Source organism: Anas acuta, chromosome 12, assembly GCF_963932015.1.
Source record: "Anas acuta chromosome 12, bAnaAcu1.1, whole genome shotgun sequence".
Lineage (NCBI taxonomy): Eukaryota > Metazoa > Chordata > Aves > Anseriformes > Anatidae > Anas > Anas acuta.
In genome coordinates this window covers 4,562,533-4,575,940 of record NC_088990.1, presented here as the reverse complement: position 1 = coordinate 4,575,940, position 13,408 = coordinate 4,562,533, and the positions used below count along the sequence as shown (strand labels likewise).

The following is a 13,408-nucleotide window of genomic DNA, read 5'->3' as shown; positions in this document are numbered from 1 at the left end:
TAGAACAGCATTCACTAAGCAGGGGGGAGAATACAAGGTGAGAACTTCGTAAGCACCCCTTCCTCCCTCCAGCTCAGTCCCCTTCCATAAGTACCCATGTAGTCATACACAGAAGGTATTTATTTTTTTCAAAAGCCCTGACTTTTAAAGCAACCGTTCCCAGTTCCTTCCAGCAATTCCCCAGACACGTCCCCTTTACCCTGCTACGTATGGCTCCAAACCATTCTTCAGTGAAGTCAGCTCTGCTTTTCCTGTTTGTTTGCTTTAACCCACACCACTTACAGCTATTTTCAAAACGGAGAAACAATACAAAGCCGCACTCCGTATGATCATGTAGTACCCTGCAAACAAAACCGTTCATTAAAAAAATAGTCTAGGCACTACGACTGCCAGCTTCTGACTCCACTGTGACACAGGCATATTTTTTTCATCTTGAGACACTGAACAAAAGTCATGAACAGTTGCTCTGATCAAAAGAAATCTCTGCTAGAGTCTGCAGCTTGTTCACCCCTTCCCTTCATGCCAGCCACTGTTCATTTCATTGAATGTTCGTTCTGCTGTACAGCTGGCTCTTGAGAAAGCCAGAGCAAATTCTGCACTGTACAGTAATGCATTTAGAACGAATGTGTAGTTTCTATTAGTGGAAAAGGAATTTAACTATTCCTGGGATATGGGAACCTTGAATACAGCTGTTAGCAGTAGTAAGATCTGTTAATCCCGTGCCCTTACTGTCAGGCTGGATGGACCTGGTCTTGTTCTGGTGCTAATCCGTGCTGCATATGCAACCAGTAGTCATTTTAAAAGTGCATTACTTTTATTTAACAGATCAGTTAGAGTCCAAAAAAATAGCCAATATGTTGTAATCACTTTGAAAGCTTTCTCAGTTCCAAGCTCATTTTCTCTGCAGGTACTGTACTATCCATTTAAACAGAAAGGGGAGGAGTTTGGTCACAGTGTTGTAGTACCTGTATCTGCTCCCCACCACTCTCAGCATCTCCAAGCACATGTAGTGACTTCCGACTGCTCCATAAGCAGGTACTGCACGATAATTAACTAGCTACTAAAGAATGGATAAATATTAAGCCTGTCTATTCAGAAAGTGTAGGAGGTGACAGAACTTCCAGTGAGTTTTGTAAGGACAGAATTATTTGCTGGATAACTTTTGGCAGACTGTGAACTAGATGGCTTTGGGTCGCTGCAGAAAAATACATCTCTATTTTGCATGAGCCTTGGTTTCTTTTTTTTTTCCCCTTTTTTTTTTGTCATTTGTTTCCACCCTAATTTGGAAGAAAACCACAAACTTTTTGACCTTTTCCATGGAAGAACTTTCCCTGAAACAGTGGGCACCATGAAATTGTGAGCTGGAATTACTTTGTTATGGCTTCTTAATAGAAAACTGAATCTGAGCTGGGAACGTCAAAGGTCAGAAGAGCCAGGAATCTTGGACCGCCATCATTTGAGCTCGCTGAATTCCAGCATAAGGCTGTATGAAGAACAAGCCCTGCTGGGGAAACCCCTGCTGTGCGTGAAGGTCATGTGTTGTAAGCTCCCAGATGACCATCTGCAGCCCCTGACAGAAGCTGAGGGCCTCAGAACACCGAATGTCCTCTCAAGTCTTTCCACTAGAGGAAAAAAAAGTCAGCGTGGGAGCTGATCATCCCAATGCTTCCCAACTCCTGGCTTCTCCCTGGTTTGGCTGGTAAACTGTAAAGGAAACAGGAGCCAGGAAGGCTGGTGGCTCCCAGTACCTCCCCAGGCAGCTGTGAGAAAGTTGCCTAACTGGTAGGGAAAAACAGATTCTCTCGAAACTTGGTCAGCATCTGACCCTTCGATTTTCTTCAATGGGAAACTGTTCCACAAGGGAATTGCGTCACTTCCAAGGGAATTGCAATTCTTTGCAAGTCACTAGTGTCATGATAATGGCATCCCCAACCACAAGAGTCACAGTGAAATTTATAGCGTTTGTGCCAAGAAACTCCACATCTTTCCCTAACCAGTGGTGGTCAGAAATTCACTGGTCCAGCTGGGGCTGGTAGGCAGCACTCTCGACTTCTGCTCTTTTTGCGCAGGGTTGTTTCAGAGCCATCATTACACACAGGCAGCTCTGATTGCAAAAGACCACGGACTTGTCTTTCTCACTTCTTGTCTATTCCCTATCAATGCTGAAATATAGCTTCAAGAGCTTTAAATACTCTAACTTTTTGTTTAAATGAAAGAGTGCTCTTCAAGGTGAAGGAAGAGCGAGACCCTTACGCTCTCTTTGTCTGGAGAAAACCTGTAATTGTTTGAATAAAATAGCCCTCCTCATCGACTCAAATGGAATAATTGAAACACCATTAATAGCCATTAGTTCGGTGATAAGAAGGCCCCGTTTAGTGAGGGTAAAGGATTCGAGAGGAAACTATTTTGAATTCCTCAAGAGGAGCTCCCTCTCCCACAGCACACCCCCTCCAAAACCTCCTCGACTCGATGGCTGCCCGGCTGACTTTAAACTGCCAACACCGACAAAAAGGGGACGTTGCATCTTTTATAAACAGCCTTTTGTTTGCCGTTCTGACACCTGCGAAAAGCAAAATTGTTATTTTCTTGCTGCTTGTTGCTAGTTTGATGCCCGCTCTGGGGCCCTACATCAGAGACATTGTTCAAAACAGGTTGCAGGGGTCCGTTTCCGTGCTGTCTGCCGATGGTGCTGCCTGAAGGAAAACCATGGAAACGGAGTTTGACAGGCTCGCAGGGACCCGCGGCTGCCAGAGCCGCTGCCTTTGAGCGCCTGATGAAGACATCACAGAGCAAACACAACATTAAAACGCTGCTGGCTGCTTTGCATCACTTAGAATGCAAATCTCTTTGTTCTGCTCGGCCCTTGCGTTTTGTAGCCGCAGAATCTGTGCCGTCATCGAACATGGATTTGCCGACCTTTCTTCCTCCCCTGCCCGCCTCCCCCCAAAAAATTCAGTTTGTGCAGGAGGGAGGCTCGCGTGGGGCTGTGCATGTGAAATGGCCCCAGCTTTTTTCAGGATTTCCATGCACAAATTAAACGCCCATACTGCAGAGCAGACCGGGCTGGGTTGCTTTGTTGCTCCCTGTGCATTATTTGACTTGGACTCATTTACATGGCAATTCACAGGGGTAGATTTGATGTCATCTTTATGCTGCAGATTAAAAGGCAAAAGTAATCCTTTATTTGAGCAGCACATCCCCTCCAACCCTTTAAACTATGCAGATGAAGATAGAGGAGAAAAAAGCAGGCCCTCCCTCCCTTGTGATTCTTGTTTTTTAACTTTTTATGCTAAAATTGAGCTGCGTGGTTATCATTCCCCGCTCCATTTGTAAGTGGCCTAAATTGCCGTTTCCAATTGCTTTGGTCACTGCCAGAACTTTGAAGTGCCCACACCTTTGTGCACAAACATGGGATTTTGGTAGCTCCTGACAAGCTGTGCGAAGCGTGGGGCAGTCAGGGGGCTTTGTGCTGATTGGAAAAACCACAATGAACGGCTGTAGAAGAAAAGAGCTGGTGGGGGGACAGCAAACAAACTGACCATCCTCTCAGAAGTGGTAATTTATCATTTCATTCACCCTATGCTGCCTAACTTGCACATTACTCACGCTGGGAGACGGCTAGCATCACTAAACTGCAAACAGCATACAGCCGAGGGCTGCAGCTCTGCAGAGTGGAGCAGCCAGGAAATTATTTAAGCACACGTTTAAATCCACCTCCACCACGATTCAGTAAGACTTAAATGGGCATTTGGGTTAAGACCATTCTCAAAGACTTTCCTAAAATACAGCTGTAGGGCTTACCGAAGTATCTTCTCAGGGAGCTTAAGGAAGCTTCTGCTCGAGGGTCATGGAAAGCATGCGTGACTGGTCCCTGCCCAGACCTGAGCACCTGGCACCAGGTGGGAAACCTTCACAGACCTATCTTGGGGTTGGACCAAAATGAAGCCACTGCCTCCTGCCCGGACTTTCTGGGGCTATTAGAAACAATCTGTAGAAAAGCCACAATTTTTCCACCCCCATTTTCAGTGAGCTCAGTGGTGCCACTGGAAACAGGACAGAGCCAGGAAGAAAAAGTTTTTCAAGTGGTGGCCAAATCCCACTGTGTTCCTTGTCACTGCCACAGCGGATGTTGTTCTGTGCCCTCCATCCGTCCATCCAAGTGAGGTCTTCATGCATAGCCAGAGGAGGACGGTCTGCCTCGACAAGGCTTTCTAGTGAGCAGTTGTTTTCTGCTTCCAGCACCGAGCCCAAGCTGCTTTGAGTCTTTTTTATCTGCTGCAGCCTGGGAAAAGGCACACCGTACAGCATGGTTTAGCTGCGCCTGCAGAAACTGTTATTTGTGGGTGAAAGCACTGTGCAGTTCTTGGAAAATACAGCTATAAATCTCTGTGTAGGTGTTGAGGCCCTGTCATGCCATATTTTGGCAGTCTCCGAAAAGATCCAGGTGCTCTTGTTTCTCTCAGCTTCCTAAGTTCCTTTGGGTTGTGGAAGTCATTCTCCTTTTATTCTCTTTTCCACCCTTTTTCTTTCTTTATGGGCTGACTGCAGGAAAGACCTTCCCTTTTCTTGCGGACTCACTGACTCCGCTTTCCTGACTCAAATCCCTGTGCAAGACCTTGCAGACATGACATTAAAAAAAATCACCATTTTGAGACCACATTTTTTTTCTGCCCATTGATGGTCCTCTGAGTTTGAATTGCAGTGTTTAATTTTGACTGTGAGGCAACGTGGCAGTCTCACAGCTAACACAAAATTGGATCAGAGAATATGAATGAAAACCAGAAAGGTGCCCCAGAATGTCTAAGCAGAAGACAATCAAATTTCTGTGTCAAAAAGAGGGCAAAACCAAGGATGTGGGACTGGCATGAAAAACCTTGCAGACAGTTATTTTTCCTCTTCCTTTCTTTCACAGTGGGACAAATTCCACTTTTATTTCAGTTCATCTGTAAAACATGAGGAGCCAGCTGAGCGTAGCGTTGGTTCAGAATGAGGGCAGCCGACAAGGGAAAGGTAAAGGGAACTTGTAACTGCTGCAGTTCTCTCCAAGAAATTATTTCAATGCGAAAAACCCTCAAGCCAACTTCTGAAGGATAGAAGAAGGCACTAGGACATCATCTAACACTCCTTGACACAGCAGACTCCAAGATATAATTACTTCATTAATTGCTCATATATAGGGCATCATCTCTTGCTGTCTCAGACTTCCTAGACATACATCATGTTGTCTGACATAGATCATGTTGTCTTCTATTATCTGCACATGAAGGATTGTGAACAAGAAGGAAGCTGCTCTAAAGCCTGGGAGCAGAGTTAATGGTCAGGACATGGGTGCAGGTGGAAGAGGCGAACACGGAAGAGCAGCTTGACTCTAAGAAGGTTGGGACCAGCTGCTGTAGTTAGCACCTAGCACATACGGCATATTTTGAGGATCAGTTTTTGTACTCATACTTCTCTGTATGTGCTAAAGACCACTGTGTGTTACTGTGATTCATGGACCATGATACTTGAAGAATAAAACCTGCATTTCATACACAAATGTTTAAAGACTTTGGAAATCAATCTTCAAAGCTGAAAAGGACGAGTTCATCAACAGCACGACATGGAACACTCCTCTCCTGCTACTTCTCCGTATGCCTGAAATCCCAGCTCTTTTTCTCTCTCTCCTTGACACAGAGATGTACGATGGCACAAGGCATTTCCCAGGGAACTGTCCCCACTTACAGTGACATTGCTCAAGTGGAGCCCGAATCCCATCAGCAGGAAAGGCCCCTCCCATCCAGACAGACAGTGGCACTGATCAGAGAGTTTGGGACTCCCAGTATGCTACAATTTGCAAGTCTACAGCTGTTAGACAGAGAGGGATATTCAGGAACACCCTAATTAGTTGTACTTTCTTTTCTAACCTCAGTCAAAAACCAGTCAGACTGTGCTTTAGATTTTGACATCCTATTAAATGCAGAACACAGGCCAATAGCTTTCATTTTCCCTTGTGATGCTACAGACTCTTGTTTTTATAGTTTGACAGAGAGACATAATTAGGCCTCAAAAAGGACAAGTCTAGACTATTAGTTCCCCACAGAGGCTCCCTGGAAATCAGAACCCACAATTGCTCTCCACTTTCTCACTGAGGCAAATTTATGGATACCTGTTCTCCTGCGTCAGATGTCCCGTTCCCAGCCTTTTACCTGTGACTTTACAGTCCTTTCATTTGAAGGGCACACGGAAAGATACAGGAAAGGATGATGCCAGTGTTGGACTTCACAAAGGGACAAGAGTAAGTAAAGGACGATATTGTACTTGAGTCACCTACAGCTTCACTTCTCAGTGACCAGTAAGAAGATTCAGCCTCTGGATGCTGCAGCCTCTCTCTCACAGGCAATTCCTTGGTCTTTCTTTGCCAAGTACCAGCTTCCCCCTGCACCTAGTCTCCAAATGCTTGGACAGTTTCTGTACCTTTCCTCACTTACTAAAACCTTGGACATGCCTGATTCCAGTGAGCTCTCAGCCTCAATATAAGCACAGAGCACTGGGCCTTTGTTTTTGCAGTAGCATCATATTTTAGATGCATCTTCAGTTTATAATCCCCAGTAATCCTCAGATCCCGCTGTGCCTAGCCAGCAGTCCTTAATTCTATGTAAACCATTCTACAGCTGTCTTTATTATATCACGTGTTGCTGTTTTCAAGTCATTACCCCAATCTATCAGCATTGCATTGAATTTTAATCCTGTCTTCCAAAGTGTTACTCAACACATTGTCTGGGAATTCGACTCAGAGGGAGCATCAGTTCCTGGTCCCTCCTGCCACCTGCTTCCCGGCACTGACCTTGGTGCATGGCCTGGTGCCGTGCCAGGGATGTGCAGCACATATTGCACTGCTGGCAGCTCTTCTTTGTTGTGGTGCTGCCCTTTTCTGCATAGAGTATCAAACCTATTCAAGGCTATTTTGTTCCATGAAAAACCCTTGACAGTTGATACCACAGACACGAGCAGTAATTACGGTCAGAGCTTATCTGCCCAGCTACAATTGCAAGAAAATGTTTTCCATTTCAAATAAACGAGGTTTAGTCCTCACTTTAAAGCCCTGGCCATGTGTTCTCACATCGCTACCAGGCTGCCACAGATACCAAAGTACTCCATCACCCAGGGGTGAGCAATTGCTAAATGCACCCACTGCTGACACTGGCCCCTTTTCCTGGCCAAAAGGGCATCGGTCGAGGAGAGCTGTGCAGACGCCAACTGCAGCACGCCACGCGGTAACCGCTCAATTAGTCTGTCCGCTTGTGCTCAGCCTCTCAAGCACTCAGTGAAAGTAAAATGCTTACATGATTCCTCTGCCTACAAGGCCTTGAAATCTTTAGGGGGCCTGGCTTTGCTGTCTGGTTTTCCATTGACAGGCTGATAGAGACATCACAAATCTCTCCAAAGGCCAGTCACTAGGCTTCTTTCAACATCAAAGGGTGTCAATGTTCGCTCTGCCTAGGAGCCTGGGGCAATATAAATCACACATGAATAGGTGAACTGAGTCTTTGAGGTTAAATTCTCTCTATATATACAAATATCTCTCCTTGGGTAACTGATATTACTGTGTTGTTTCCCCGTCAATATCAAATATTTTCTTTCAATTGCAGTATTCCAATGGAAAGCTTCATAGGCAAAATAAAAAATAATAAGGATGAGCTAGGGTGTTGTGGGCAGAAAATTAACTCATTTTAAGTATTTATTGTCAGTTCCTTGAAAGAAAAAACAGTAAACTGATGTGATTTTGTTGCTATCAGGCATTTTCAATGTCCATAGTTACCTTTATGATCTCTTGGACTGAGCCACCTTCCCTTAGTCACCCAGGTGTGTTTCTTCCCTGCCATGCTGGAGCCCCACCAGCCTCAGGGCTTGCCCATGGAGCAGCAGCTCCCAACGCCGCTCCCAGCCCCACACTGCCCACACGCAGCCCCTGTGCTGGGCACAGCAGGGCACAGCGGGGAGCCGGTGTGCATGGACACCATTCCCTGAAGCCAACCACGACTGACATCAAGGAGGCAGATTTGGAGCCTGCGCTTCTTGGGCTGGCACCTCCCTGGGATGCAGAAGCATCAGCTGGGCTGTAAAAGCCTCTGGTGATAGGAAATGTCTTTTCCCTCTTCTGTCTCAACCAGCTGACACCAGGCATCTATACCCACTCGGGTCACTGGCTGGGTAGGCAACATGCCTCAGTGGGGGCTGCTTGGAGAGGTTGATTCACCCTGACTGGCACAGTTGTGGCACCTCTGCGTGGAGCATTTACCACCTAAAAACAGGAGACGGGACAGCTGGGCCTGTCAGTAAATTACACTGCACAAAGATAGCTCTGGTTCCTGCCCACCCGTCTGCAGGCAGGGCCCTGGCAGCAGCTCCCGTGTCAGTGCTTCATCAGCACATTTGCGAGACGCCTGCGCTGCTGCCAACTGGCCCTGCCTGCTCCGAGCAGCAGTTGCGAGCACCTGATGCTGCTGCAGAGAGAACTGGGGCCAGCATCTTGCAGAGTATTCAACAGATCATCACGTGGGAGAGCGTGCCAAGTCTCTGGGGGGTTGCAATTCCCGGGAGAGAAATGGCTAGGGAGTTAAGACCTCTGGCTACTTGAGAGACTTGCTCGGCTCCACACCTCACCACATCTCCCCTGCGCTCTCAGTAGCCGGTTACATCCCCCTGCTTCTGCGGGGCACTGAGAGGCGCAGGCTGCAGCTCGCCAGCCTCTGCACCCTCCCGTACAGCACAGCACTCACCCTGCCCGCTCTCACTGCTTCCCTTCACACCTGAGAGGGATCTTCCCCGTGGGCAGCTGCCCAGCCAGCCTCCACGGCTTTGCACCAGGCAGAAACGTGAGCTGGGAAACTACCTGGTCTTAAATGGTGTGGGTTTAATGAGGTATTTTTTTTTATGACCTCTGCAGTAAATTGCCTGTGCTCGGTATTGTGTTTGAGTAAGTAACACCCAGCAGAAATTGTAGCAAGGCAGTAATTGCAGAGTATCTGTCTAAGATCTCCGTGCCATCAGGCACGGATTTTCATTTCATACATTAGTCACAATTTGCTGTCATAGCTCCATATAATCAGTACATTCCTTTTAATGTGCAGAAGGAAAAGGGGGAGGAGGAAAGGGGAACAAAAAGCTGCCCAGAGCTGGGGAAATATGTGGAGTTGCTGTTTGGAAGCCAAATTGTGTGTCTTGTGTGGCTCTCTCTGTTACCTCTCCAGATGACCAGAGGCTACATTGCTACTCGAGTCACATACCTCTTAACACAAAGTCAGGGATTAAGGCAGGAAAAATGTATTTGCATGCCCATTTCTGGAGGGTTTTAGTGAACATTGGGTGGATTATACACCAGATTTTACATCATTACCACTGCCCAAGCTGCAACAACAGCAGATTCCCAGCCATCCAATGTACACTCCTTTCTGGAAAGCTGCTCCTTAGAAATATGGACTCCTAAGTAGGATGGGGCAAGTGTCTCACTGCTTTGCTGAGCGATGCCATCTGAATCACATGCACCTACGGTTTTAGGTGAATTAGGAGAATGTGGGCTTGTGCTGCCTGATCTTTCTTTGGAGAGGTCATCGGGGTCCTGGAAGGAGAGGGAATCTGAAAGGGGCAATCGCTTCTGGCTTTTACTGCTAAAGCAGCCTGCGCTTCGGCTAGCAGGTGACAGGCTGCTGTCATTAGACAGAGAGCAGCTTGGAAAGTCAGAGCTGATGGTCAGAAAAAAGCCAGCATCATTCCTTCAAACCCAAATCAACAGCTAGAGAAGAACTATGCTATGGCCCCCATAATATGAATAATTTTTGGCAGAGCACTTTTAGAGTCAGCATCTCAGGCTGCAACTTCACCAACAGCCCGCTTTTACACCCTTCTGGTCTGTGCTCATTAGATATTGAGTGAGGCCATCGTTCCTGTACCTGCACATCTCCATCCAGTCTATAGCTTTTCACACAGCATAAGAGTGTGCCTTTTGCTGAGATTGTAAAAAGCATTACGATGAATGCCATAGGATTTTTTCACTCATTTGCGTCCACTGTCATGAAATCCTAATGCGAAAATCTTCACATTTCAAATAGCATTTGACTATTCCTGTTTCTTTTGACAGTCTGCACGGCTGCAGTTGGGGAATTACTGCCTCACAGTACTTGGTACCTAGTCCACCGACTCTGGGCCCATCTCATGTCTAGCCTGAAATCTGCATAATGAGCAGAAAGCCATTTTCCTTGCAATCCATTCTCCTGTTCAAAGCTTCTCATGTGCCAGGTTGTTGTTTTTTAATCACACAAAATGGTATATATTAATGAGCTCTGAAGTTACATAAAGATAGATCTGAAGCATAAAAACACTAATATGCCCTGTAGCATTCAGTGCTTTGAACACAGAATGGCATCTGTGTGAGAGTGTGATTGCATGCAGCTATGGAAACCAGTGCCAGAAAATGAGGAAATGCTGAACAAGTGGTGCAAGATTGGAAAAAACTGGGAACAAAGATATTCAATTTGCATAAAAAGGCCTAGTTCACGAGCAGCCTGAATTGTGCAACTTTCTGTTTTTAAATGATTATTTTCTAGTTCTGCTGGCAAAGTGTGGATTGTCGATTTCCTGGACGAAAACACTTGCCCCCTCCTGCCCCCAGCAGAAATAAAGGGCGAGCAGGTTCCCAGGTCAGATGTGGCTGTTCCAAATGGGACAAGTTCTGCACATGTGAATAAGTGCAAGGCCTTTCCTTGTCTTCGCGTGCGTCCCGAGCCATTTCCTTCTCATTTCCAGATGGTGCCAATTAAAAGTAAGAACCCCTGCCCTAATGGTTGTTAACAAAACAAGCACAATCTGAGACTTTAATGAGTAAAACTAGAGTCACATAATATGGCCAAGAGAAGCCAAAATGAAAAGAAAGATTGCAGTTGGCAAGCACTCGGGTTGCTGGGTCTTAAAATTGTAAAATGCAATGGCCAGAGATTTGGTTTTTAATACTGAGGGGTGCCTTCTACAGCTGAGTTCAGTGGGATTATTTTGGGGCTTAAAGATAAGCGCTTGGATAAACCATTCCAATCAGTGACTGAGGCAGGACTTAAACAGTAAAGCTGGGCCACATGTAATTCATATTAGAAGGTATTTATATGATGTATTATTGAGTTCCTTTTATTAATCAGTAATTGGCAATTAGGATAGCATCCATGCTTTCAAAAAAAATAAAAATAAAAATGAGGTATTTCTGCTTAGCAGAGTTTACCATTGAGGTGGAGCAAAAACCTCTGGCTAGAAATGGAAGCTACAAATCAGATCCGGATGTTTTAGTTCAGTTTAGTTAGTTTAACTATTTTCACCAATTACCTCAGGACATAGTGGATGATCTGTCACTTGAAAACCTCACCTTGAGGGTAAGCACCTATCTGGAGAGCATCCTCTAGTGCAGTTATGTATAACTTTTCTTAATCTGCAGGTTCCTGAATACTCCTGTGGAGGTTCCAGCTCTTGGGTAGCAAATCTGAAGATTGCCTTGTTTGTACTCGTTACCTTTTCCTGACTCTGCACAAGTAAGTCATGAGCCCTGAGATTTGTAGACCATGGTCTGAAAATAATAATAATAATAATTTGTGCAACCCAAAGTTCTGAAGTTGACAGAAGAATTACTGAAAAAATTCCCTGGTTTCTGACCATACGGTCTCTAAATCCATAAAGATATGTTGGGACTGTAGTCTAGAGGAGCTAAACTGAGCATATATTGGGAAACCTTTTCCTTTAATAGTTTATTTCTGTGTTGGGAAAAATACTGTGGTATTTTTATACTTGAAAATGCTCGATTTTTTTTGTATGTGTGTGATCATATTCAAAGCCTGAGCACACACCAGCTGGTAGGATCCTACATCACAACCATGCCCATTACAGCAAAAGCCTGTTAAAAAAGGAAGGAAGAAATACAAATATTTCAGCCTATTCTTCTATGCCAATTTCCAATATTTGCTTCCCTCCTTCATAGAGCACCAGCATGGAGCAGAGCAGGTTTAACACGTTCACATCACACAAGATGCTCGTCTTTGTAGGAAACCTATAGTCTGCTGGCCAAGAGGTGGCACTAACGAAACACAATGTGCTGTGACTAATTAAGAGAGGGGTGGGTTTTCCCCCCATCTTCCAAACTAATCTGCACAAATGTTGCTGCACTGGGTACATGACAATAAACAAATCCCAGTTCAAGTTTCTCGGCACGCTCTGTGCTGTTTGGGCATATGCTGCATCGCGCTTGGACTTTAATAAAGAACTGATGGTTCCACTTGCAAGGGGAGCTGCCACGCTGACATGCAAACCTCTGAGGTTGCCTCTCCATAACTCCGGAGTGTTCTTTTATCTGTTTGTCTCTTGCGCTGCTAATTGAGAATTGTGTGAAAATCTGCGTTCAGATGTTTGCTCAGGAATGGGATCACCAGACACTTCTGGCCTGAACAAAGAAGGAACAGCCATTTATAGCACGAGCAGATAAGGTTCCTCATTGTTCTAATTCTGCATCACAATTTAAGGTGACCCTAATCTGCTCCAAGCAATCTGTGACTCAGCAGGCGTTATAACCATATCCTGCCCAGCTCAGTAGGAGAGGCAACGTGGATGCACACACGGAGAGGGGTGCAGTGGCTCTGCAGGCAGGTATCTCATCTGCCAGCTTCACGCAGTGCTCACGCAGTGCTCTCTGCAGGTACAACTTCAGGACTTTTCAGATCACAGCAGGGCAGGGACAGAGAAGGGGGCTTGTCCCCCATGGCACCATGCCCTGTCAAAGCAGTGGAAACCACACAGCAGGTCTGCAGAGGCTGCAATTCCTGTAGGACGTAGGAGATAAGAGCAGTGACGTTCGGTCACACCATCTAGCCCAGTGATTTCGGATGTCCAATGACGAGTATGGGGACAGAGCTGGTACAGGACAGTATTTTGTGGCACACACTCCCAGAGGCTTTCTAAACCGAAGGCTGCAAGTAGATCAAGTGTAACACCCACCAACTTCCAGCTGGAGTCTCCTCCTTAAGCCTCTTATTCTACCCACCCTGAAACCACCAAAGGTTATCATGCGGCTTGGGAAGAAAGCAGCCATGCTCCTAGTCTGTTCCGCAGAGGATAAGCCTCTACAATCACAGGAGAAGATCCAGGATCCTTAAACTCAGAACTCCCTTGAGGGGCATGCAGCTCTTCACGATGTCCACATCACCATGGAGTCATCTCAGAAATTCACACAGGTCAGACAGCGAGGTGACTCCCTGCTCAGAGTCAACTCCTGCTTCCCAGGCTCCAAGAAGATCAATCTGGGCATTTCTCCCCATGCCCTGTAGCTTGCACAACCATTCGGGTTCTTCACTGCTGCTGTAGTTACGTTGTCATTTATTACTGAAGTGAGACAAGGAACACG

At 46.0% G+C, this 13,408-nt stretch overlaps 1 protein-coding gene across 24 annotated transcripts in view; it reads right to left on the bottom strand.

Moving 5' to 3' along the window:
* LOC137863007 (protein FAM169B-like) overlaps window positions 1–13,408 on the bottom strand; it is a 262,188-nt gene that overhangs the window by 13,701 nt on the left and 235,079 nt on the right. The gene's annotated exons all lie outside the window — the stretch shown is intronic.